The 23,521-nt window shown below is 42.8% G+C and overlaps 1 protein-coding gene across 2 annotated transcripts in view; it reads right to left on the bottom strand.

Annotated features, from left to right (window-relative positions):
- Positions 1 to 23,521, bottom strand: part of TMEM108 (transmembrane protein 108) — a 192,892-nt gene that overhangs the window by 126,298 nt on the left and 43,073 nt on the right. The gene's annotated exons all lie outside the window — the stretch shown is intronic.

Here is a 23,521-nt window from a genome sequence, read left to right as displayed (position 1 = left end):
ACTGAGCTCAAAATTTGTTAAGTGAATTTTCATCCCATTTATGACCTTTAAGTGAATCTGGCTTTCCCAATGACTTTGCTTGTCAGAAGTTGCAAAAGGTGACCACATGACTCTGGGACATTGCAACCATCATAAATATGAGTCAGATGCCAAGTATCTGAATTTTTTTAGAAAATTTTATTGAATAAACATTAAAACAGTTGAACACAGTGCGACTTTCCTGGCAGTTATTTTGCTATACATGCTATAACGTAAAACCACATACAGGGAGACATAGTGAGAGTAGTATTTGAATAATACACAAATAGCACACAGATACACTGCCCCTAAATGAGCTAACCTAGTTGAAGGGATCAAATGGCTTTTATCCCAATTTATGGAAAAGCCGTGACCTTGAAGGGTCTCCAGAGTAATCTTGGTATCCAAATTTGCTTGATGTCTGGAAGATGACAAAATTAAAATATCATCCCAGATAACATTGTAAACAAATAGATTTGATCCTGAGGGAGGCAACCAAAGCCGCTAGGACCTTGGTAAAAGTCCTAGGGAACGAAGCCAGACCAAATGGTAGGGCGATATATTCGTAGTGCCAATCACAATAGCAAAATCTAAGATATTTGTAGTGAGCAGGTCTAATTGGTATATGTAGATAAGCCTCTGTCAGATTGTTCTCTCTGATGCTGAGCAGAATGGACTGGAGAGTAGTCATCTTGAATTTTCGATAAACCAATGATCTGTTCAGACATTTGAGGTCCAGAATTGCCCTCCAGCCCCCCGAACTCTTTGGGACCACGAACAATAGAGAGTAACAGCCTTGATCCCGTTGTTCAGATGGGACCTCTCTAATGGCCCGAATATGCAGAAGATGATTGATAGCCTCCTGCATCAATGCTCTCTTAAAGGGGTCCGTGGACCTAGGGCTCCTAATGAAAAAGTTCAGGGGAGAGGATTGAAACTCTAGCGCCAAACCAAACCTAACAGAGTCCCTGACCCACGCATCAGAGGTGGAGCTGTCATTGTTTGATCAGCAAACAATTTTAGCCGCCCTCCAATGGGAGATGCTGTTAAGGACTCACTTGGGGCGACGAAAAAATCGGCCTCCGGTACCTCTGGGGTTTCTTCTGTTTTGGCCTCCCCGCTGACCTCTATCGGAAGATTCCGACCTCTCCTGTCTAAAACTGGGCCTGTAACCTGATGTTCTCTGCAATCTGAGAACGTATGGGCCTTGATAGTAGGGCCGAAAGGAGCCCCTTCTAAACAACTGGGGCGTTCTGTTTTCAGACCTACGAAAAAGAGGGGGAAGCACTTTTTTCTTGTTTCTATTCTCAATAAGCAGGGGCTCCAAGATACTGCCAAATAATTTATCCCCCGATATTGGGGCTGATGCCAGCTTACATTTATGCTTGGTATCCGCCTGCCAATGTCTGAGCCATAGCAGTCTCTGTGCTGATACGTGAGATGCTATGGCTCTAGACGAGAATTTGACTGCATTAAATGTGGCGTCGGCAGAGAATTCTGCCGCTGCAATAATCTTAGCAATGTCCTGGTGGGCTCTGACATTTGACGCCGGCAATATATCCCTCAAGTGGAAGAGCCATCGTAGGGAGGACCGTGTAAAAAAGGACGCAGCTGTAGCTGCCCTAATGGCCCAGGCATCAGAAACATGCGCCCTACGGAGTGCCAACTCTGCTCTCTTTTCCTCCGGTCTCAGGGCTTCCTCGGCCTCGTTGGGAAAGGTTGAAGAAGAGGCCAGTGCCACAATGGGCTCATCCACCTCCAGCGTTTTGAGAAAATTTAAAAACTCTGGTGCCAAATTATATCGTTTATCATACCCTGTTGGGGCTGGGTAGGATGCTGCTGATGTTGTACTAATCATTGATTTTGTACTAATTCAGCAAACATACAAGGGATAGGAATAGTTTCTGCCTCATTAGCCAGTTGTGAGAATATTAGATCCTCAGATTCGTCCTGAGACCCTCTTGACAATGGATGAGGGCTTGATGTGCCTAGTTTAGCGGTGTTCTTTGCTTTGAATAGTAAAGATTTAAAGAGGTGTGGACGAAAAAGGCCAGAAAAGGTAGGTTGGTCCAGAATGAGGCCTTCGTCATCCGACATTCCTCATTCTAGTGGGTCAGCCTCTGACAACCCCAAGTCCACCTGATGGATCGACCCCACCTCCATGGGAACATCCTGGTCATCTAATTCCACCTCCTCTTGAAGACCCTGGACTGGTATGTCAGGAATATTGGGGAATACCTGAGTTTGATGATGTCCCATATGCGCAAAGGATCGAGCAGACAGGGATCCCGCTTCCAAAGTAGCCGAAAAGTGTCTGGTCCGGATGGATTGCTGAACTCCAGCTGCAATGCGCTTTTGTATGGCCATCTCCATCCATTGCCTCATTTCGATGGGAATAGTCTCAGGTAATCCCTCCTCCTGTCTTAAACCAGTGGCTGTAGGGGTGAAGGTTGCCTCTGGGATTCGCCAGGCAGTGCTCATTGGAGGAGATATGCCTATGGGAAGCTGTCCAGAAATAGCCTGTCTGGGCTGGGTGGATAAGTCCAAGGGCCCCAACAATGTATTTGGGCCCTGATCCGATTGTTGTGTCATAGCCATCTTGTCCGCCTCCCTGGCCCGTTTCTGCAACTGCCTTTCCAAGGCTTGGTGCCGTCTATGGGCATACTTATCCTCCGCCTTAGAGGCCTTTTTGGGGCCCACTGACTTATCTCGGGACTTATTTGTCTTGGAGCGGAAGACGTTGTCACCTTCCATTGTGGAGGACTGATTCTCGTGCCTCTCTCTACCTTTAATTTATTATTATTATTATTATTATTATTATTATTATTATTATTATTATTATTATTAATTATTATTATTATTATTATTATTATTATTATTATTTGTACTTAGGGGTGATGCCTACCCCTGTGGTTGAAAGTAGAACGCTTCTCCAGGAGTGTAAGTCTATATATATATATATATATATATATATATATATATATATATATATATATATATATATATATATATATATATATATATAACACACACACACACACACACACACACACACACACACACACACACACACACACACACACACACATATACGTGCCTATATCTACATGTAAAACTGTGTATATGGGAAACAGTATCTAAGGGTCCCCAACAAGGGAAACCCCCAAGTGCTCCAAGCAAGAAATATTCTGGATCCCTGGTCCCCAACAAGGGAAACCAGCTATACAGGGCCTGGATGGATCCTTTCCTGTCAAAAACGTCCCGCTGTTTGGAATGGCACTTGCGGCTTCACTCCAATGTAATGATCCAAAAGCAATTGCAAAAGGAAAAAAAATTCCTGTTTAAGGACTAGCCAGCTTATCCAACGCCAGCAAGATAAAAGAGAAATAATGCCAGGGAAGTGGAGTGGGAAGGTACTTGCCCCGGTCCCCAAGAAGGGAAACCAGCGGGGAATGGCGCCTGTGATATTTAGGCACGAACTTGAAGCCAGCTGTTGAAAATGGCGGGAAGGCAGAATCTCCGATGTTAATTGCCTGAGCAGTTTAACGAGCCGCTGCTGCTGACTCTCTAAATTGTCAGATAAATGATCCTGTCAGTCGAAATGGCAAGAAGTGAGCCGCGGCTGCGAGTGCTACGCCAAGATCGCAGAGATAAGACGATCGGGGGATTAGATAAGCTAATTGCCTGAAGCAGCCATCTCAGGCTGCTTGCGGAGTGGCAGGCTCCGCCAGGCACAAAGAACTGCTCTCAAACTGATCAGGGGGATGACCTAATAGAGCCACAAGCCTTGAAATCGCCAAATTAATTGGGGGGAAATTTACAAGCCGAATTAACCCAAGAGCAAACATGAATTTTGACTAGCTGAATCAGAAAACCGTTCCAGTCAGGGAGTGCACAACCTCTTGCCATGAAGGCTGAGCTAAAACTGGCGGATGTTGGGGAGGTGTCTCGTGGAGGAGGAGGAGCGTCCCGGAGTTTTAAGCCCAGCCTTTCCAGAAGAGACTGAAGCATCTCCCACTTCTGGATGCTCTGAACAGCTCATGGGAGAACATTTCTGTTTTGTTTTTCATGAGATAGCAGAAACTGTATCGTGAGTAATGGTCCATAATACTCAAAATATAGCAGGTACCTCCTAAACTTGGTTCCTTAGGACCAATTATGTCAGCAAAAACAACCTCTAAAGGTTCTTTGGTCTTAAACCCATTTAGTCTGTTTGCTGGAGTAACCTTACTTTTCTCTTGGCTACAAGCATTACAGTTTAAATACTTGCTACAGGGTTTCAGTTTTACTCCCTCTGACAATTCAAGTTTGTTTGAGCATATTGAAATTAATGTGCCCTAGACATCTATGCAATAAATGTATACATTCATCATGTGGCTTAACATTGTTATAAACTGAGTTAGCCATCTTCAACTGGCCATCATGTATCACATATAAATCATTTTCTAATGTAGCAGTAACACTTTTACCCTCTTTCTCTATTATACAGTTATCTCCCCTAAAGGTTACTACATAACCAAGATTAAGTAAAGCCCTTACTGATAATAAATTAAATTTCAGTTTAGGTACATATAACATAGTTAAATGTTCGTTTATACAAGAAAAATATGCAGTACCTTGACCTGATGCTTTAATCTTTCATCCATTTGCCAATGATACATGTTGTTTACTCGTGGACATCTTTGCCAACCTTTTTCTATCTTTAGTCTGTAAACAAATCATGGTTTACAGTTGAATTGCTAGACATAGCTAAACTAACATTCTTTTTAGCTTTCTGGTGATTACCAGTATTCTGTTGTTTTCCCTTTTTACAGAATCTAGCTATATGTCCCCTAGCCCCACAAGAAAAACATTTCCTAACAGTATAGGCAGTTGAAGACAAATCCTCTTCTTGTGGTTGTTCCTTCCTCATTTGGTCCCTATCCAGCCGTCTTCTTGCTTCTTCTAACAATCTTCCAGTTATGTCAGTCAATGTCAGTTTATCTCTGGGCAGGACTTCCAGTGAAGATACGTAATCATCATAACTTTCATCCAATGAGGAAAGAATGATGTAAAGGTGATGCAGCTCTGAAAATATCAGTTCCTTTTAATGTAGCTCTTGAAAAGTTCTTTTCATGAAATTCAAATGAGCTAACATATCTCCACCTTTCAGAAGATGTGCTCTAAACAGTTTATGTGTAAGATGTATGTGTAACCTACACTGTCACAAACATAAATTCTCTTCAAATTCTCCCAACACCTAGCAGCAGACTCTTCTCCACGAATATGGACTAGCTGCTGGTCACTCAGTGTTACTCCAATTATACAAAGAGCTCGTTCGTTGTTCTGTTTAAAGTCAGCAAGCTACTTGGCATCGTCCTCATTATCTGGATCCCAAGCATTTACATCCGGTGGGTCTTGAACTACATTCCATAAACCTTCTCTACGCAGAAGTAGACTGCACTTCATAGACCAGGAAACATAGTTTGTTCCATTCAACCGGGTTATCAGTAATAGACTTGGAGTGTCTTGTGCCATCTTTACCAGGATAGTAACCTACAATTAAACAGTAAACAGCTGTCTGTATACAGTACTGTGTATTCACACTAACTCTCAGTTATCTGAGCCTGGTATGGCCTGAGCCCATAACCAGTGTTGAGGTAATTCCCCATTAGGAGAATGAATGCATACAGCGAGACGTAGTGAGAGTAGTGTTTGAATAATACACAAATAGCACACAGATACAATGTACAGTAAATGTAGGTTTTTACTTTCAATAAATGTTTAAGCAAAGTCCACACACAGTCCAAGTCATTCACAAGTAAATCAGTCAGTGTTCATTTCAGGGATAACCCTTTCAATATCAAACTCCAGTATCAAAAAACAGTTCAGTAACAGACTTACATCAAATATCAGTAGCAGTCATTTAGGAGGAACGGCAAAACTCTCCAACAGAAATAACAGAGAGACTGAGACTTCCTGAGACTAAACAACCCAGGTTTCTGGCTCCATTTTATGGCCGTTTGAGAAACCACACCCAATTACAGATTTAGTATTCTCTTAAAGACATAGTGTTAAAATGTCTATCCTGGTTTATATATTTCCAACCCAAATAGCTGTTAGGTGACATATATTCCTAACAGTTGGTGCTATTTACATATGTATTTTCCAATTTACAACATAGTTTCCTTGCACATTCTTTTTACATAGTCATTATATCCACTATATTACATTGTCTTTAGCTTAAAAATCTTCCACCTTCAGTCTTATAAAGCGTCACAATTTGTTTTTGTTTTGCTCCAACTTCGTTTCTTTGAGTCTAACCATTGGTACATTTTGTCCAGACTTCATAATTTTCTGTCTTTAATTTCTAATGTTAGCCTCTCCATCTCTGCACAGACCAAAATTTTCTTTATTATTTCACTTTCCTTGGGGATATTCCCATTCTTCCAGTTTTAGGCATAGACCAATCTTGCAGCAGTTATAACATGCAGCATTAAATATTTAATTCCTTTACTATATTTTCCTTCTATAATTCCCAATAGGAATAATTCTGGTATGAACTCTATTTTTTGGTCAAGCCCCTCTTCCAGCCATATCTTAATCTGCCACCAAAATTCTTTTGCTTTGGTTCATGACCACCACATATGATAATATGTCCCTAACACTATGTTACATTTCCAATATTGTGGTGATACGTTTTTGCTCATTTTTGCCAGTCTTGTTGAAGGTAGGTACCACCTGTAAAACATTTTGTATAGGTTCTCTTTATAAGAAGTAGCCAAGGTTAGTTTTCTATTCCTTTCCCATAACTTTTGCCATTTACCTAATTCAATATTGTAACCGAAGTTTTTTGTCAATACTACCATTACTTCGTTCACTTGTTCCTCCTACATTTTATATTCCAATAAGTATTTGTAGGTTTTCTTAATTGTTTTATCCTCTGTTCCTAATACAATTCTATCTAGTGTTGTCAATGCTCTCTGTATACCCCATTCATTTTTATCTTCTAGCATGATTGGATTTGAAATATGCCTACCATTCCAATTGTACCCCTTCTTCTCTTAGTTCTTGTCTGGATTTTAGTTCCCCATTCTCATTTACTATATCTTTATATGTAATAACTTTCCCCAAGTTGATAAAGTTTGGGTGCATTATCACTTCTAATGTTGAGAAACATACCCGTGTTTCTATTCTGTTATTTGAGTTTTATCCATACCCAAGGCTGATCTTATATAATGCCTCTGGAAGTACTGGTGAGCATTATGTCTTTCGTCCCACAAGAAAGTCTGCCAACCTAATTGTAAATCATGGCTTTCCAATGTTAGTAACCTCCTACTTTTTAAGTTTATCAATTCTCGTAGCCAAGTAAGTGTAACAGCTTGGTAATATAGCTCCCAGTCTGGCAAGCCAAATTCCTCTCTTTCTTTAGCTTCTTGTAATAATTCCAATTTAATTCTCAGTCTCCTCCACTGCCAAATGAATGTCAATATTGTTTTATTCAAAATTTCAAAATATTGTTTCTCTAATTTTGGGGGTATATTTTGGAAAAGAAATAATAATTTTGGTAAGATATCCATTTTTATTGTTGCAATTCTCTCCATAAGAGAAAGTTGCAGGTTTTTCCATCTCTCTAAATCTATCTTTATTTGATTATTCAAATTAATCTAATTATCCTCCTTAATTGTGATGCACCTTGCTGTTAGCTGTATTTCCAAGTATTTCACTTTCTTCACTATTTGGATATTGATTTTCTCGACCAGATCTTTTTTTTTTTTGTACTTTTGACATATTTTTGACTAACATTTTGGTATTGTCTTTGTTGATTTTTAAGCCAGCTACTTCCCCATATTCTTCTAGTACTTCAGTAAGTTTTGCACCCAATTGTAATGACTCTTCTATGATAAAAACAAGATCATCTGCAAATGCTTGCAGTTTGTAAACTTCCTTCTTAATGCTTAAGCCTTTAATTTGGTTGTCTTTTCGAATCATTCTCGAACCTCTAGAGTTAATATAAACAATAGTGATGATAACAGGCACCCATTTTATGCCTTTCTTGATTTGAAAACATTGTGTCACTTCTCCATTAACTGTAACTCTAGTCTCTTCTTTGTCAGAGATAACCCTAAATATATTTATGAAATTATCACTAAAGTCCATATAACTTAACTATCTTAACATAAAATCTGCAGTTTTCTATATTTTATTCATGTGTAAAATGGCAGAATTTTTTCTGTGCATGCATAACATCTTTTTTATTTCATGGTTTGTATACATTATATAAGTAAATTCAATGTTACTATTAAAATATGCAATCTTCATCTATTTTTGTTTCTTCCAAAATACCTTCAGAACATTTGGCTGTTACTCATCCTTTGACTAAAGGCAAGATGAGAAGAAAGAGAAGTCTCTGAGATATAAGTTCTCAAATTATGACCACAACTGAACTCAAAATTTGCTGGTGAAACATTTGTTAAATGAATTTTCACCCCATTTATGGCCTTTAAGTGAATCTGGCTTTCCCATTGTCTTTGCTTGTCAGAAGTTTGCAAAAGGTGATCACATGACCCTGGGACACTGCGACCATCATAAATATGAATCAGGTGCCAAGCACCTGAATTTTGATCATATGACCATGGGGAGGCTGCAACGGTCATAAGCGTGAAAAACGATCCTTTTTCCAGAGCCACTTTGAACAGATGACAAACTGTGTTGCAACTTTGTTAAATCTTGCCCCTCTTTTACATGTTATGCAACAATACACTCAGGTATTTAAGCAGTATTGCATATATTTTAGCAATAGCAATAGCACTTAGACTTTATAGTGCTTTACAGCCCTCTCTAAGCGGTTTACAGAGTCAGCATATTGCCCCCAACTATTTCGGTCCTCATTTTACCCACCTCAGAAGGATGGAAGGCTGAGTCAACCTTGAGCCTGGTGAGATTCGATCTGCCAAATTGCAGGCAGCTGGCTGCAGCAGAAGTAGCCTGCAGTACTGCACTCTAACCACTGCGCCACCGAGGCTCTTCTAATTCTGATGTCACAAAGCAGGGTCCATCACTTTGCTGGCATGTAGACTCCTGCTCTACAGGGATCTACAGGTAAAACTCGAAAAATTAGAATATCGTGCAAAAGTTCATTTATTTCAGTAATACAACTTAAAAGGTGAAACTAATACATGGGATAGACTCATTACATGCAAAGCAAGATAGTTCAAGCCGTGATTTGTCATAATTGTGATGATTATGGCTTACAGCTCATGAAAACCACAAAACCACAATCTCAGAAAATTAGAATATTACATGCAATCAATAAAACAAGGATTGTACATAAAACAATATCGGACCTCTGAAAAGTATAAGCATGCATATGTACTCAGTACTTGGTTTGGGCCCCTTTTGCAGCAATTACTGCCTCAATTACTGCCCCCTAATCCCACGGTCATTGAACCAGGTGCTTTTGGCAGTGTGGGCAGATGCCAAGTCCTGCTGGAAAATGAAATCAGCAACCCCATAAAGCTCATCTGTGGAAGGAAGCATGAAGTGCTCCAAAATCTCCTGGTAGACAGATGCATTGACCCTGGACTTAATGAAGCACAGTGGACCAACACCAGCAGATGACATGGCTCCCCAAATCAACAAAGACTGTGGAAATTTCACACTGGACTTCAAGCATCTTGTACTGTGTGCCTCTCCATTCTTCCTCCAGACTCTGGGTCCTTGGTTTCCAAATGAGATGCAAAAGTTGCTCTCATCAGAAAAGAGGACTTTGGACCACTGAGCAATACACCAGTTCTGTTTTTCTTTTGCCCAGGTAAGATGCTTCTGATGTTGTTTGTTGTTCAGGAGCGGCTTGACAAGAGGAATACGACATTTGAAGCCCATGTCCAGGATTCATCTGTGTGTGGTGGCTCTTGATGCACTGACTCCAGCCTCAGTCCATTCCTTGTGAAAGCCCCCAACACTTTTGAATGGCTTTTTCCTTACAATCCTCTCCAGGCTGCGGTCATCCCTGCTGCTTGTGCACCTTTTTCTTCCACACTTTTCCCTTTCACATAACTTTATATTAATGTGCTTTGATACAGCACTTTGGGAACATCCAACTTCTTTTGCAATTACCTTTTGAGGCTTTCCCTCCTTATGGAGGGTGTCAATGATGGTTTTCTGCACAACTGTCAGGTCAGTGGTCTTTCCCATATTTGTGTTTCCTACTGAACCAGACTGAGAGACCATTTAAAGGCTCAGGAACTATGGCTTAATTAGCTGATGAGAGCGGGACACTTTGAACCTAGAATATTGAACCTTTTCACAATATTCTAATTTTCTGAGATTGTGGATTTGGGATTTTCATGAGCTGTAAGCCATAATCATCTCAATTATGACACATCATGGCTTGAACTATCTTCTTTGCATGTAATGAGTCTATTAGGTTCACCTTTTAAGTTGCATTACTGAAATAAATGAACTTTTGCATGGTATTCTAATTTTTCGAGTTTCACCTGTATATCAGGCAGCTTTTTAACAATACATTTGAGATCTCTTATTCAGAATTCAACCTACTCTTTTTCTCCCTTTTATTTCACTCTTGGTAATTATCAGGTACCTAATTCCATTGTTTGACTGCCATGAGATAAAAGATACCTGACAGGTAATTATGTTTAGATTTTCCATGTGGTCCAGTTTCCTTTAAAATGGCTGCTTTTTAAAGCAAGAGAAATTTGAAAAAACAAATTTTGCAGAGAGAGTAAGGAGATATGGGTTATGACAGAAACTGGGACTGTGAGAATTGCTGTCACTAAGCAATGAGTTTATGTGACAACACACTTTACAACTGCCTCATTTAGCTATGGAAGTTCCAGTCCCAACTGCTGTCATAACTCAAGGATCTGTCTGTGTACTAAATTAAAGAACCAGAACCACAGAGTACACAGTTCAGCCTTCTGATTCAGAGTAAGAAGTTAATCCTTAAGAACAATTTTACAGTATTACTTGACATCCTAGGGCAGGGGTGTTAAACTTAGATCATCATGGTGACATCGCGTGATATATCATGACTTTCCCCCCTTCACTAAACTGGGTGTGGGCATGGCCAGCGTGTGACACATCCAGCCCACAGATCACGAGTTTGACACTCCTGTCATAGGGAAATGTCCTTCTACCATCTCGTAGACAGTATTGCTAGCTATTTCAATGCCTCCAACTATAATTTTTTCTCAACTGTTAAAAAATGAATAAGACATCTATGAAACAGGGGAATCCAATACAGAAAACTCTTCCCCTGATTAAATGCCAAGGAATTTATGATACTGAATGTAATATATTTGATTTGTAGATCAGGTCTCTCAGGATTGCCACTTTTATTAGCTTCATTTGCCAGCAGAAGACATGAGACATTTCCTTCTGTTACTACTTTACAGTTACTTATACACATAATTATAAACTCCTGCTTGAATACTCCTTTTCTCTCAGTCTTCATTCCCAATTTTATGTTAAAACAGATTGTAATTGCAAGAAAGACTGAGTATTTCCTATAGGTTAAATAAATTTCACTTCAGTGAAATAATATTTAGATTTTATCATGATTTTGTAGGTGATTATCAAAATTACCTGGAGACTAATATAAAAATGAGTTGCTTTTATATAAAGGCAATAATCTTACATATATTTACTTCAAAATAAGTTCCATCCTGAGTACAAAATACAAAGTTGTACTTCATACATATTATCTTGCCTTGCAGGGATCCAAGCAAGAGATACCAGGAAGGGTAACCTCAATATACCCAAAGAGTATGCTAGAGAAATTACAACTTTTTAAAAATGTATATGTATTTTGCAGGTTTTTGCTTTTATGTAAATTAACTTTCTATTGCCCATAAATTATTGGATTATTTAAAACATTTATATAACTACATATCTTATATTGAAATCTGGGAAATTCCAATTATTAATTGAACAATATCACTAATAAAACAACATAATACATAAATAGATTTCCAATGGTGATGTCACAGCAGATTATCCTGCATGGGAACCCATTGGGGTATCGTGGATCCTGGAGAGAATAACGAACTAGAGGGGAAGCCTCGAGGGTAGCGAGGAGGGAGGCAGCCTCCCGCTATGGCAAAAGGAAACCCCTTGAAACCAGCATGCTAGAAACCCAATGATTATGGCGGGTCCAAAGCTGTGACAGCCAGCTGTGATCAGGAAGCAGGAGAATGAGGATCAACATGAAGACATCAGAGGAGAAACGGCGGACTTTGACAGTTTGGAGACATGAGAGAAGACAGCCCTGAGAAACGTGCTTAGCAGAGAAAGTCTCCAGGGAAAATAGATTGTGGCGGCGGCGAATTGGCGGTGAAAGCGGAGCGGAGATTGGTGGAAAGTGTGTAGTCAGAGAGAGGAAGAAGTTCAGAAGAACAGAAGAAGATTGAACTGTGTGATTTTAAAACTATTAACAAATATTAAATAGATGCTAGGACATGGAGAAACACCAGAGGGGAGTTCTTCTGAGAGGAGACAGACAGACAAGAGGAACCATTTTGAAATAGGACAGTGACTGTGCAAATTGGTAAAGAACTGAACAGTTAAAGACAGCTGACGAAGCAGAAGTGCGAAGAGCAGTTTGATGGTGAGTAGGAAAGAAGAAGTGAGAATTGATTAACTACTTGCAAATTAATTCAATACTCAAGCAAAATACATAATTATTATGTACCTTATGTCTTATATCTGATGAACTGAATTATATATTATAACTACATATATCTATATCTATATATTTACCTGTTCTGTCTCACCTTCCCTTTCCCCCAAAAGATGAGGGAGTATATACACACACACACAAACACAGGCAGGCAAGCTGGCTCGAACTTCGCAGAGTTAATTCTTTGGAACTGATAATATTCTTGGCATTCCACCACGTTCTGCCTGCCAAGTCCGAGCTGGCAGCAATTATAAAATAAAGTTTTACTCACAGAGATAAATGGTTCTTTTACTTCATAAAAATCACAAGGTAGTCCACAAAACAATCATTCACGAAGAAAACCTGAAGTAAGGTTAAACTTTGTCCCGTACAAAGTTTAAGGAGAAAACACACCCACTTTTATCCCCTGTGGGGTGTGGCTCAATGACTCAGCTCACTCTCTGACCCTCCCACACCTCCTACGTTGCTGCTCACGTTTCTCCCTACGACGCTGCTTGGGGTCGAGCCAATACTCCTCCTCTTCCCTCCCTGTCAGGGGCTGCTCCAACATGCCTTCCTCCTGATTCATCTCAGGCTGTTCCTCTCGGTTGTCTGATGGAACCTGAGGCATTACCAGGGAGGAAGGTCCTGGAGAGGAAGGCATTGCCAGGGAGGAAGGTCCTGGGGAGGAAGGCATTCCCAATTCCTCCCCATCATCTTCCAGGTCCTCTTCCTCTGACAGTATAGGCTCGGGAATCGGGGCCACAACACTTACCTATTTATATATTTATTCTATTTATATTATCTATACCAAAATTATTCATTGCAATTTTACTATTTATATAAGCTACCCATTCTATCTATATTAACTATATTTTCCTGATATTTATTTGATAGTTATTTACAGTTACATATATAGACTCTTACCTTTACTTAGCCTATTCTAGAACTATATAATCAAAGATAAGGTGGGATACAGACATACTATTGATATTATATTATTTTGGATTATTTTTTATATTATTTACATTTATGTATGATGTTTCTCCAACAATATGCCCCTCCCCCAATAGGAAGGCCCAACATGTTTTCTAGGCATGAGGTGAAATTAAGCCCCTCCCCCAAAATTTAGGCCTATTTTAAAACAAGCAAAATGGGGAGGGGAGGGGGGAACTTGCCATTAGGAGCACCCCACAGGCAGCCATGCCACGTCACCAGCTGCTCCTAATGGCCAATCATGGCGGAGCGTGGGGAGCTCCCTACCCTCGCCAAGTGCCTTTATTGCAGACCCGGGTATGGTGCTGGCTGCAGGCCGGGTCAGCGGGCAGGCATCGTCATCATGGATGTCGGTCTCGGTTGCAATGGGGCACTTTGCATAGCAAAGACCTTCAGCTGCTGCTGCCGCTTCCTCCGCCACCGTCACTTTCCCTTCTGCCCTCACCATGGCTTATGCCACGTTTGGAGTGCCGCCTCTCTTACCAGCGCTGTCTGCAACAACAGCGGCAGCAGCGGTGGGACAGAGCCCGCTGCTGACAAGAATCACCTGCCCTCCTGCAGGGGCATCGCTTTGCTTGATGGCAGCTGCATCCACAACGTCCTACAAGTCGGTGAGTCATTCGGGCTTTGGTGGGTGGAAGCGGCAGTGGGAGGGTGATGCCATCGTTTCTCTCCCCCCATGCCTCATTTTGCTTCCCGCCACAGAGCTTCGGGTCATGGTCTTGTCCCCTGTACAGTCGGCCACTCTCCTCCTGCTCCAGCCACTCGAAACCCTCCCATGGACCTTTCCCCCCTCTTTAAGTTTTCTTTATTCTCATTCCCTCCATCAATTCCCTAAGAATACAGACTGGTCGGGCAGCTTCCTCCCACCTCCAGTAGTTTTAAAAAGGGAACCATCTATCCATTTTGCCCTTCGAGCAGAGGCAAACCTTCCAATCCAAACATAAGAGAAAGGGAATCATCCCACAGACCCTTAGCATCCCCTTAAATGCACTTCCCACCTTCATCTCCTTGAAGGACAGAAATAGGATGGAAATCCACTTCCTGGATTTCTCCTGGCAAATACCAAAGACACTCTTCTCTCCCTTCCTCTCCCTTCTTTTCCTGCCAAGCTTCCCAGAGGATTCTCCTGCTGATTCATTCATTCATTCATAATTCTAAGGTGATCCCTTTTCTCTTATGTTTGGATTGGAAGGTTTGCCTCTGCGATGTCCAGCAGGGACTCCGGCCTCTGTCTTTCCCAATGGCAGCACTCCAAACATGGCATAAGCCGTGGTGAGGGCAGAAGGGAAAGCGACAGCGATGGAGGAAGTGGCAGCCTGCGATACAAAGTACCCCGCTGCCACCGAGGCTGACATCTACATTGCCGCCGCCTGCCCGCTGACCTGGCATGCAGCCAGCACCATACCTGGGTCTGCAGCAAAGGCACTTGGTGGGGGTAGGGAGCTCTCTGTGCTCTGCCATGATTGGCCATTAGGAGCGGCTGGTGGCAAGACATGGCTGCCCACGGGGTGCTCTAGGTGCATGGTGGGGAAATTAAGTCACCCCCCAAAAGACGGCCTAGCCATTTTTGGGGAGGTCAAAAGAAAATAAGGCCTGGCCTTATTTTCTGAGAAACACGGTAGATACTTCATATATAGTTTTAATTAGTTTATATTAGAACTGCAGTGCCAAATAGATAACAAAACATAGACTGATATATGTTATTTAGATTGAGATACTTGATATAAATTGGCACTCTTTAGAGATTGATTGATATAATTGATGATAGTATTGAAAGATTTCTTTAGAAACTTTAGAAACTTCAAAATGTCAACTACTACAACTGTTACAAAGATCAGGGGGAAACGGCGTCTAATTCAGCATTGATAACAGCATTGCCATCAGGACAACTTTCAATCGAGGGTATGTTGAGCTCTGAAGAAATGAACCCTGCCTCAAATATGCAGACAATACAATCAACACTTATGATGATACAAGTAACAATGATGAAAAGCCAAGAAACAATATCACGAAACCATGAAGATTTTAACAGTGAGATGGGAGAGATGAAGGGAGAAATATAGAAATTAGATGATAAAATCCAGCAGGCGATAGATAAGACGGAACAAAAAATAAAGGTGGTGAAAACAAAGATACATCGAGCAGAAACTGATGGTGGAAAACAGAAAACTAGAAGAGGCAATTGCCCATCTGGAGATGGAGAGAGCTGATCTTTTCCTTAGGTTTCAAAATGTGACAGAAGATAGAGGTGAAGACTTACCAAAAATAATGTGAGACCTATGGCAGAAATATTGCAAAGAAGTGGACAAGAGATCCAGAGAGAAATCGATGAGGTGTATAGAATACACACCAATTATGCGAGACGCTTCAAGTTGCCATGAGAGGCCCACGTAAGATTTTTGAAGAAACTTACAAGACATGAAATATACAGAATAATGAGAGACAAGCCATTGGTCTTTAAGGGAAAAGAAATCATGACATTAAAGCAAATCCCAAGGAGAATAAGAGAACAAAGAAAGAATTAGCGGTTCCTGGCATCACAATTGAACAAACATAACATCCTATTCAGGTGACTCATCCCAGAAGGGATGTTGATATCATGGCAGGATAAGAAACTCAAAATAGACAGTATAGAGAAAGCATGGGAATTGTTCGACTTGTATGTAGCATCAGAGGAAGATCAAGGGAGTAAAAAAAAATTAAGAATAGAAGCCAGGAAGAACAACAGTCAGAGGAAAGAGAAACAGAACAAGAAGAAAGAGAACAAGAGGAAATTGAACAGGAAAGAGAGGGTGTAAGAACAAGACAACCAGGAGAAGTAAGAGCAAATAGATGTCAACAAGTAAAAAATAGGATGGAAGAAAAAATAAAGCTAACCTCCATAAATGTCAATGGATTAAATTCACCAGCAAAAAGGAAAGTAATACTAACTAAACTACAGAAACAAAGATATAATTACCTGAGAATGTCCTTTCTATCTACACTGCAAGACAGTCCAGGATGGGTTAGACTCTTCCCTATTACGTCATAGAGCTGAGTCTGCCGTATATAAAAAGCTAGCCTCTAGCCAGATCCCCAGCATTGGCAAAGATATTTGACAGATTCTGAGTGTCTAAGGAAGCAAAGGAACAAACATGTCAGAAATAACCCTGCACCCTGCCAGCACTGGACATAACCAGGGTGGGGCCGGACTCTCTTATAACATAGATAGAAAGGGTGTTTTCAGGTAATTTTACCAATGCCCATTCTCATCCACGCTGCACTGAGAGTCCAGGATGGGACATACCAAAGCCAACATGTCCACAGGAGGGCCCATGTCCAGTCTGTTTATTCCATCTGAGGGACCACCCTCTGCAGTACCCTTCATCGAAAAGCCGCATCCGCCGAAGCAAAGGAATCAATCCGGCAATGTCTAATGAACGGTGACGGAGATGCCCAGGTAATCGCTCTACAGATCTCCAGCAAAGCCTGAGTAGCCCAAGCGGCCGAAGTAGCAGCACTCCTAGTGGAGTGTGCCATAAGTCTAGTAGGCACTGGAAGGGACAAAGTGTGGTAGGCTTTGGCAATACATGACCTGATCCACCTGCTTAAGGTAGGAGGGAATTGTAGGAGAAAGACACAAATAAAGCCTTGGTTTTCCAAAATGTGGACGTACTTTTGATGTAAATATGTAAAGCCATCTTAACAACTAGTTTGTGCCATTTATGTTCTAGATTGTGACTAGGATTAGGGCAAAAATCTGGTAGCACAATTTGTTGGGTCCTATGAAACCAGGTATTAACTTTAGAGACAAAGGTTGAGTCCAAATGAAGGACCACCCTGTTGTCATGGAAGGCACAGAGATCCTGCCAGACTGAGAGGGCTGCAAGCTCACACACCCTCCTAGCAGAAGTAATGGCAACTAGAAAAACCACCTTAAAGGTTAGGAACTGAAGTGACACCGACCTAAGAGGTTCAAATGGAGATCTATTAAAGCCTGCAACACCTTGGGAAGTTCCTATGTGGAGTATCTGTGGACCACTGGTGGGCAGAGATTAGCGGCCTCTTTTCAGGAACCTACACACAGAAGGATGATGGGACAGAGAAGAAAAATGATCCCAGTGGATAACGGTCGACAGGACCACCACCTGGTGGCGGAGAGTATTAGGTGAAAACCCTTTATCCAACCCATCCTGAGGGAATAGTAACACATCCACTACAGATGATGAGGTGGGAATACGGTCAACTTTCTGGCACCAATTGCATAAAATCTTCCATGTGGCCACATCATGGAAGGTTTACGTGAGGCCTGAATGGTGTGAATGATTCGATCAGGAATATTCGAATCTCTCAGGTATTGCCACTCAAGCGCCACACGGTTAGGTGGAACCATTGTGGCTCCGTATGTAGCAGGGGCCCCTGGTGAAGGTCTGGGATTCTCCAAGGGTAGTCTGGGATTCTCCAAGGGTGAGCAACTGATAAGTTCACCAGATCTGCAAAACCAGGGTCTCCTGGGCCAATGAGGTACCAGGAGAATCAGCTCCGCTTTCTCCTTCAACATCTTCCAAATGACCACCGGGATGATCGGAAGAGGGGGGAAGGCGTAGAGAAGACCTGGGGACCATCTCCTCTGAAGCACATTAATTCCCTCCGCTCCCTGGTAATCTGGTGAAGTATCTGCTCACCTGGGCATTCGGGAGATGCAAACAGGTCTACCGAAGGAGTGCCGAACCTGATGGACAGTTCCCTCAACAGAGAAGGGTGGAGACTCTACTTTGAATGGTTAACTGCACTCTGACTCAACCAGTCGGCCTGAGAGTTGTCAACCCCAGAAATGTGGTCCTCCCTGATGGACAAAAGGAGTCTCTCTGCCCAATGCTGTAGGCGTTCAGATTCCCTCATCAAGGCCCTGGACTTTGTTCTCCCTTGCCGGTTGACGTGTGCCTTTGCGGCCACATTGTCCATCATCACCAGCATGTGACCCCATCTCCTTGGTACGGAAATGTTTGAGGGCCAGGAAGATCGCCAGTTTATCAGACAAGACCCTTCTGTCTGTGACCAATACCCCTGGACCATCTTGCCTTCCAGAATGCCCCCCCCAGCCCTGGTGGCTGGCATCCATGGTGAGCAGCAATCTGTCCGGCTCCTTGAATGGATGTCCCCTCCAAAGTGCAGGAGACTGCCACCAGTGAAACGAACGTAGAATCTGCGGAGGGATCTGTACCCTGGAAGAAAAGTGGCTGCTTCCTGCTCATTGAAAAGGAGCAGGAACCATTGGAGAGCTCGAGAGTGAAGCCTTGCCCACGGGACGATACTGATGCAGGAGATCATTTCCCCTAGCAGACTGGAAAGATGAGCCAAGGGAACTGTGTGCTGTCGATGGATTTGGAAGATCATCTCGTTCAGACTATCCCCTCGATCTGGGGAGAGGAAAACCTCGCAAAGGGACATGTCGATGACCGCGCCCAAATGGAGAAGCCTGGTCATGTGATTGAGGTGGCTTTTCTTCATGTTGATAGAAAAGCCATGGTCTTGCAGAAGCTGCATCGTCAAACGTAGGTCTCGTAGACAGATTGGCACGATGTAGACTGGATCAAGATGTCGTCCAGGTAACACTGAAGTCTGACAGGAACCGCCCAAAAGGCAACCAATGCCGCCAGCACTTTGGTGAAAACTCTGGGACCCGTTGACAGCCCAAAAGGAAGGACCAGGTACTGGAAATGCCTGTGCTGATAAGAAAAACAAAGAAACTGGTGGTGATGACACAAGATAGGAATATGGAGATAGGCCTCTGTAAGGTCTATGGAAGAGAGGAGGTCGCCCTCCCGAATGCTCTCTAGGATGGAACGCAAAGTCTGCATTTTAAAATGCCTGCATGGGATGAACTTGTTCAAAAACTTCAGGTTGAGAATGGCACGCCACCCCCGCAGATGCCTTTGGAACCACAAAAAGCCTGGAATAAAACCCCAGCCCTTGTTGGTTCACAGGAACAGGTTGAATGGCCCGAATGTCAATAAGATGTTGAATGGCCAATTCCATCAGGACTCATTTGGCATTATCCCGTGAAACGGGGCAGGTCACAAAATGTTCTGGGGGAGGTGAGAGGAATTCCAGCTGCAGACCCGATCTGATTGTCCTGAGGACCCAGGCATCTGATGTAGACTCCTCCCATATGGTGGCATAGAAGGCCAGGTGACCTCCGATGGGAGGGGAGAATAAGCGTTTACTTGGAGCATCGGAAGGCACAGCCCCCTCCTCCTCGAAAGGGCCATTTACTCATATATTGGTGCTGCTGTCTGCCAGTCACCTCAGGATGCTGTTCCTGTCATTGAGGAACGCCCTCTGATTACGTGAGAAGCGAGAGCTCGGCATGAAAAGATGAAGGACGGAAGTAAGGAGCTGGGCAATAGTCAGCCCTCTTTCCCGTCAAAGAGAGGCCTCTTATCCCTGGTCTCTACGAGGTATGGGTCCAGGGCCTCACCAAAGAGCTTCTCACCCAAACAAGGAGCTGAAGCCTGCTTCCACTTATGGCGTGAGTCGGGCTGTCAGTTCTGGAGCCAAAGTAATCGTCTCGCTGTGACCAAGGAGTCCATGGCTCTAGAGGCAAACTTGGCTGAATTCAGAGTGGCATCCACCATAAATTCAGCCGCTGCGATGATTTTGTTCAGATCTTGGTGAGATCTAAAATCAGATGGAAGAAGGCGCTCCTGTAATTGATGCAGCCAGTGGAGTGAGGCTCTAGTAAAAAAAACGACGCTGCTGTCAAGGCTCAAACAGCTCTAAGTGAAGCCTGATGGTTGCATTTAAGCGTTTGTCTTCGGCCTTGAGCACTCTGATCTTTTGTCTTCGGCCTTGAGCACATCCTCTGGTTTGGTGGGGGTGCCAGAGGAGGAGAAAGAGGCCACTATTGGAGCATCCACCAAGGGCACTACCAGGGCAGAGGCCAAAGCAGACCCCACAATATAGAAACGCCTATCGTGAGATAATAGTCTAAGCCCAGCAGCAGGAGAGGCACATTGCTCTTTGACAAGGTCCGGAAACAACAGAGGAGAGGGGAGGACCACTGTGTGGACCACAGGTTTAGAAAAAAGAGAATCCCCTTGGGCAGAAGAATCTATCTGGGGTTCAGGAGCCACCTCCTCCAAGGTCAATTGGGCGGCGACCAATGACTTTTATAAGAGGAGTTTAAATAGGGTGGGCTTAAAGACCGCCATCGAGGGAAGCTGATCCTGGAGAAAACTTTCTGCCTCTGACATATAGGGGTCTCTGATCTTGCCCTCTTCTTCCTCTGACCCTGACAAAGGACTGTGCTCCGAAGGATATGAGTAATCCCTCTCCTCATAGTCTCCCCAGCCAGATTGAATAGAGGCCTACTAACCTCCTGAAGTCTGGGGTTTTCCCTATGTCTGAGAGGAGCCCCTAGAGAGGGATGGGGGAAACCAATCCTGCCCCCCCCCAAAAGGACGAAGGAACTGTTGGAAACCCTCTGCTAAACCTCGTTGAATGGCTGTAGAAACTACTAATGAAATATCACTGCCTGAGGGAGCTTCAGCAGGGCACATGCCAGCAGCAGTAGGGGTGAAGGGAGCTTCGGGCCTATGTCTATGACTACCCTGAGAGGACTGGCTGGGTGGAACCATAGTAGCCTGTTGAAAATAGGACCCAGATCTGCTAAGGTCTTGGGGACCCCCTTCCTCCTCTGCGCCATAGGAGACCAGACTTGGGTATAAGAGAAGGAAGTAGAATGGGCCCCTCCTTCCCTGGATCCCACACTCTGGCCAACCTGTGCCTCCCCTGGAAGGGAAGCCTGCTGCAAGCATCCTCTCATCTGGTCCAGGGTTTTTGCAAACTGCCACTCAAGAGCAGCATGCCTCCTTTTTTCAGCCTTTAATTCAGCCTGGGATACTTTCTTTGGAGTGAGTGCCTTAGCTCTGATTTTGGCCGCTGCTTCCTTTTGAGCTGACTGACCATGCTGCCTCTTCCTTTTCTTCTGGGCCTGAGGATGCTGTTCCTCTAAGACCGAGTCTTCAGCTTGCTTGGAGGAATCCATGATCCAACAAGAACACAAGAGGTCCTGGAAGCACCCCTCAATATGTGTCTCCTGATCAAACTGGGTTAAACTCCCCAAAAAGGCCACAAAAAAATCAGAAGGAACGACAATCTGATGATTCTGGCCAATTAAAAATGGCTGCCATCTCATGTGTTATGGCTGAACTAACAAAATGGTCACCAGCACATGGAGAGGCCCTTCGGAAAACACCTAGAGAGCCTCTGTCGCTCTATAGGCCACAAGAGCCACGAGCGAATGGAGAAACCCAGGAGCGAATGGCTGCCTCGAAGAAACAGCCGAGAGGTGCCGAAAGGCTATTGCTGTGGCTCGTTGCAGCACAGAAATGCCTGGGAGGACTGCGTGGGAGGTTTATGAGCTCTTCCCCTGTCTGCAGCTTCCCGAAGGCAGCACCGAGTCTCTGACGCTGCTGGAGAGCGGATCCCCGCTCTCTAGCTGGCACAGTTCAATCGAAGCCCCGAGAGCTGTGCCAAAGGTTTTTAAATAAAAATCAAACCTCTTCCTTGCTTTCAGATATGTCTAGCTACGATCTCAAACTTTGCTTCCAAGACACTTAGCTCAATTGACTAGGAGCTGAGTCAAAGCTGGGGATCTGACTAGAGGCTAGCTTTTTATATACAACAGATTCAGCTCTATGACATAATAGGGAGGAGTCTAACCCATCCTGGACTCTTGGAGCAGCGTGGATGAGAATATCATATGCCTTCAGGAAACATATATACAAAAACACGATGGTAAAATTTTGGAATCAACAAAATTGGGAAATTTATATTTAACCTTGGCTCAAAAAAAAAAAAAAGAGGGATAGTGGTATATGTTAGAAAGCTGCTACAGTCTAAACTGTTTATGCAGACGAGGAGGGCAGAATTCTAATGCTTGAAATAATAATACATTATAAGAAAGTGTTACTTATAGTTATATATGCACCGAATGAAAAACAGAAGGGATTTTATCGTAAGCTCTATAGGAAACTGACAGAGATGGAGTATGAAAATATATGTCTGGTAGGCAATTTTAACACAGTAGTGAACCTCAAAAAAGATCATGTGAGCAATAGCATAGACAAGAAAAAAAGGAAAACACTGTCGAAGGTATTTTATGAAATGATAAGTGAATTGGGATTAAAAGATATATGGAGGAAAATGAACCCAGATAAAAAACAAATTACTTTCTATTCAGCACCACAAAAATCATGGTTGAGAAGGGTGGGGTTGATGTTGTGACCATATGCCGAGCGATTCCGGGGCTCCGGGCATCAATACCACCGCAGCTGGAAGGTCCACCAGGATCCAAACCACCCTATAGAGATGGTGGCCAAGGAAAGCATAGTCTGCTGATCCCAGGGACACCACAAAGTCCCTGGTTGATCCAGATAAAGCTGTCTAATCTGGCTGCGAAAGGAAGTGGCCATTGAAGCTGTTGAAAGGTTGGGACAGCTCTAGAATGGAAGAGAAGAAGAAAAGTGTTGGTTTTGGGTGAAACCTTTATTTTACTGATAAAAAGAGAGAGCACCCTAAGGGTGGAAAGATACTAGAAAATAGAAGACAGAAGAGGAAACAAGCGGCGAAATTGAGCCTACCTGTCAAACTAATTGGAGTTATTTTATTGAATTTTGATAAGGACTTAACTTTTAACTGGACTGGACTAGAACAAGATAATTTTTAGAATTAAATTTAAAGAAAGACTTTGTGGTTTTTTTCTTGTTGGTTTTCTTTTTTCTCCTTAAAGGGGAATTTTTTGTTTAGAAACTTTTTAAAACTTTTTCCTTCAGCTTGTTAGTCTAACCAAGTATTGACAGC

The sequence above is a fragment of the Notechis scutatus genome, chromosome Z (assembly GCF_049901735.1).
Source record: "Notechis scutatus isolate UNSWTSFEM ecotype Mainland chromosome Z, rNotScu1.2, whole genome shotgun sequence".
Lineage (NCBI taxonomy): Eukaryota > Metazoa > Chordata > Lepidosauria > Squamata > Elapidae > Notechis > Notechis scutatus.
Note: the sequence above shows the minus strand (reverse complement) of the source record. Positions and strands in the feature narration are given on the sequence as shown.